Below are 5,223 nucleotides of genomic sequence, written 5' to 3'. Positions count from 1 at the left end.
TCTGACAGTGATGAATAATGGAAGGTTAAGAGCAGATCAAGAACAACAGTGGAATGGGAGACTCTTCTGTTAAGATTCCATTAGAAGCTGGAGGTGAGGGCTGAGAGGTGAGCCCAAATTCTACTCCTCAAAGATCTGCCATTGGTCCTGTTTTTTTTCTTTATACCCTAATACTTCAGGTACTATTTTATGAATTAACAAGAGTTCGACTTCAGAACATAAATGACGTAAGTATCTATTTGGTAAGTCTGAGACAGTCTTCCTTCACAACACGAACTCATTCTCCATCAGAAAGCTCAGTGTAAGACCTGATCATCTTTCTTTTAGACCACCTTTTCCTCTGGTCTTGTTCTACAAAGGTGGCAATAAATCTGAAATTCAGTGTTTTCTTTTAGTGCTTGGTGAATATCAAAATACCCAGAGATAGCTTACCCATTACAAAAACATTATAAAACTATTACCTCAAGAACCAAAAAGAATAAAATCAAAACAGAAAATTTCTTTTAAATCTCAAGATTTATATTTTATTCAAGAACTTTTTAAAACTCATGGTCAGGAAGGAAATATATTTAATAATTTGATTATTCTTGTGGTTGAAGTTATCTAGAAAAAAGAAAATACATTTCAATGTAGTAATTACATGAAATATATGTCAGTATATGTGAAAAAAATGTTTACTTCCACTTTCCTTGCACAATTTTTAAAGTTAAACAAGTTTTATTCCAGCAGAGTTTTTAACAATTACAAACAGTTGGGCTCTGCCAGTCCCAATCTCTTCTCAAGCAGGATAGTGGAGTCTAACTGGGTACCTAGTATCGTATCTTAAAAATCGCTAACAAAAATTCATAGTATGCATAAATTTGGCAATAATCCTAAATTGATCATTTTTCAAATCCCCATAATGCCACCTGGTCTTTGTCAATAATGAGATCTTATCTCATGACAGGTAAGAGCTCCCAGAACACTTTGTAGAAACTAACACAGCACTGTGGGGAAAGACATAGGTAACAGAGTAAGAAAATCCCAGCTCAGCATTATTAGCTGTGTGGCCTTGAGAAGTTCCTCACCTTCTCTGAACTTCGAATGCGTCTTATTTGTAAAGTGAAGGATTACCTTCATAATCCTCAGTAATCGCTGTAATTTGAAAGGTTACCATGTTATAGAATACCTATGAAGTGTCTAGCAGATACTAAGCACTCAATAAATGGTAGTCATTTATTAAAAGTTCTTTAGAACAGTAACTCTTAGAAGTAGATGCTTATGTAGCCTAGCACTGGTGCTAGGCAAAACTACAAACCAGGTCAAGTTCATCTCATAGATTTCTTACTTACCTTTTCAGTGCTGCCTCCCAAATCCAATGTAAAACTGGCCCAGAAAAACTGACAAAAGGGCCAGAGGAAACATTTGAGTCTACAGTGAATGAGCTGCAAAGATATGTCATCAAGAGTCAAATTCCCCATAAAGCTTTTAAGACAGGTTTATTTATATATAAGTGCATGAAATTGAATACAGAAACTTTATTAAAATATTGTATATTACAAATTTTTAATCCAATAAATTCTGTGTAATGACATTTAAGTGCTGGGTTCACTTTTAACAGTTGTTTTGTGTGTATCAGTAAAGAGTTCACCCTGTATATTACAAAGAGGAGAGACACATGTGGACCTCAGAAATGGTCCTGAGATTAGACAGTGGATGATATTAATTGTGCATCTTTTTTTTAAAGCAATGAATTGGAACCTAGATCTTGTCTTTGCAGACCAACTTTCTAAATCAAACATAACTTGCATATATTTATTGCTGCCCCTTGAAGAAAATGAGTGGTGAAAAATAATTTAAAATAAAGATCAACATTTCTAAGGCTAACCTGATGCTTACCACAATTAAATAATTAAAATTCACTGCAAAATTTGTGTTCTCCAGGAAATTTATGCTATATACACAATGAGCTTTACACACGAATTGGAAATAAAAAATTGCTTATATAAAATTAAAAATCAATAGTATACAATATTTACAGCTTGTTAGGTATTATAAATAAACATACTTTTTAAATAACCCTCCAAAATTAAACTGTATTATGTAAACATGCAGTACACATACTCATACAGGGTAGTTTATAGTCTTAACAGAAGGGGGAAAACTGTGTTCACATAATGTAGGATACTTCATCACATATGCCTTTGTTTTTGTGCGTTACCCCTCCATTGTTTCTTCTTCCTGTCTTTAAGCTTCACAGTACATTATTTCTATAGTTAAAAAAAAATCCCTGATGGTAAACATATTCCTAAAAGTTATGTGAAGTGTCTCCCTTGTACCACAATATAAAGCTCACACTGTTCACACTAGAATCTCTAGTTTACAACCAAACCAAATTTTAAAATCCCACATTTAACTGTCTTGACTACATTTCCCATTTCAAACTTACTTAGAAAAAGAAAAAAATAGACAAATACCACATCATGAAAATGTAATGCAAACAGTTGTCATCTGTCATAGTCAATGGCGAAAGGACTAATTTTTTTATTAAACCACAAAGAGCTCATGTAACTACAGCGTTCCTCAGCTTTGAATCCTCAGCAGCAGGTGTACCAATTCTGAACCTTGCTAAAATCACTCTGCAAAAAGTATCTTAACTTCCAAGGCACTAAGGCATCATTTAGCTTTTGAAACCTGCACTGTGGTTTGCTAAATGATTCATCAGTGGTCTGAGAATTAACACAATTTGAAAGTGAGTTTTTAATACTTACCAGGTAAACTATATTTTTGCTATATAAATAAAAACATTTTAATTGATTAAGATAAAGTTGATCCCCTCATTCTAGAATGACTTGAGACAGGAGTTAATACTTTATGGTAGAATCCTATGAATTTTACCAAGTTATTTGACTAAAATGAAAAATACTGTGGAATTTTATATTGTTCATCTAAATTTGTAGTTTGTGTGTCCATGTCTGTGTTTGGGACAGGGCCAGAACTTTCAAAATTCCTCCACCATTAATGCATCTAGTATCACAGATACTAAGAAAGTGTCCACAAGCAGACTATCAAGCCATCCAGTATTAAAAGTAAATAGATCATTTTTTATTACTACTCAAACAAGTGCCTGTATTTTGCCTTCTATGGAGAAAACTTTAAAATGTTCCTTCCCAAAGATACTTAGTGATGATATATAAATACTTCAAAAACAAGGAAACTTTTCACCATCAATAGTACTATCAAGTTACCATTCATTTACACAGGGCTCTAAAAAAGGCGATGATTTTTAGAAATTACCAATATATACTACATTTAGGAGAAAAAGTGTTACAGTTACAGTGATTATGTATTTTAGTTCCTCTTTCTATGTATTTACGTTACACTGCTTTCCAGTTTCAGTTACATTCCTAAATACAGTCCCCCAAAGGGGACAGTCATGTCACCATTGAGGGGAGATATATATGGGTGCAGGATATAATCTAAAAAAAAACATGTAGGAGGGCCATGCTTTCTTGACTTGCTCATAGTATTTACTTTTCAGCAAGATTATAGCTGCATAACCATAAGCTGTTAAGAACATTCTATTCTAAACCAGCACTTCTGAGTCTATCAACAAACTGTACATCTGTTTAAACTATACCATGTGACATCTGTCTGGAAGGAGGAGGAATATTTTTAAGAAAGTGCTAAATTAGTTCTTAGAATCAAGGAAGGGTTATTATGTAAGTTCAACATACATGCAGTGAATGTAAAGAATGTGAAAACGAGTCCCCTAAACTTGGGGGAGGAGACAGTTCCAGCTCATAGCTTAGTGTGCTCAGAAATTTAGGTGTTTCCACTAATTAATAAAGTATTAACTGGTATATTTCCACAGTTACTCAAAATAGTTTCTACAGTAAGCATCACTTCCTCTTAACAAGTTCACTGACAACATTTTTAGATAACTTCAGCAACCTCCTCAAAAACACTGTATTGCCTACACTGAACAGAGATCCTTAAGTTAGAAGGGCAAACCTACCACCACACACAAAAATGTAGTATTATTTCAGGATGCTTTGTGGTAAGTTCAGTCTCACATACAAAGAAACACCGCGTTCTGTAAGCAGTAAACATACTCAGTGTATATAGTCTTAACAGGTTAAGGGGAAGCTGCATTCACCTAATAGAGGTGCTTCACCAAGTGTGTCTTTGTTTTTGTGCGTTACCCCTCCAACGTTTCTGCCTATGTTTAAACTTCCCTCCGCTATAAATGCTATAACATGTTTTAAAAAAATTTATCATTTTTTAATCAAATAATGTCCTTTTTATGCTATTAGAGTCTTCCTCCACGATGTTATAAAAGGATAAGAAGGGAAATTACTAGTCAATTTTAACCACTGAGATTCTAACCCCTGATTATTAAAAGAAATAATCATTTGCCTATTTACCCAGGTGTTGCCAAACTTCTCTGCAATCTAGGTCACTAGAATTTCTTCAGTAACTTTCCAGATTCTTCACATCTTAAAAACAAGTAGCCACTCTTTGAAGAATTCTGATTAAGACTTTCTGAGAGAAACATTTGTAACAGTAAGAGTACCTTAAGAATATTTCAGAAAGTACTCTAAGCATCTTGTCACTTCTTGAATTATAAAATAGACATAAATTAAAAATAAAAGTATTTCCCTTTAAGTTAAAAACAAACAAACAAGAAGTAGGGCTAAAGCACCTTTGGTCCATAGAAGGAGGGACATGGTAGACACCGCAGCCCAGTTCTGTTCTCCCACAGAATTGGCACTACACAGGGAAGCCACGCACGGGGGTGGCGGGAGAGAGGTGGACAGAGGGAGGAATCACTTTTCCATCCCTAAAACAAGGATAGTAAGTTGCATATAGTAGAGACTCAATTAATATTGGTTGAATGAATCCAAAAGCAGCAAGCAAGCTAAAGTAAGGAGTAGATCCTGGCCACGTCTCCCTTCTCCTTTTGTAACTCACGGTAAACACAACCTGGTATTAAATCCCACCTGCCCTGGCCATTTCCATCACCACCAATTCCCAAAAGTGCTCTTAGATAAATATGTGATTTAAAAAATAAAGAGGTGGAGAGGAGGTAAAGGAGGCAACATTATAAAAGAATTTTTTTAGCTTCTTTCTTAAAATATATGTAGGAAAAATGTGGAAATGGAAGAAATGAATTTTACAAAATAATGTATTTGATCAGTACTCCAAAATGTAGTTTTTTAAAAAATTATGACTAGCCATTGA

Source organism: Camelus ferus, chromosome 20 (genome assembly GCF_009834535.1).
Source record: "Camelus ferus isolate YT-003-E chromosome 20, BCGSAC_Cfer_1.0, whole genome shotgun sequence".
NCBI classification, from domain to species: Eukaryota; Metazoa; Chordata; class Mammalia; order Artiodactyla; family Camelidae; genus Camelus; species Camelus ferus.
This window is presented reverse-complemented; position numbering follows the sequence as displayed.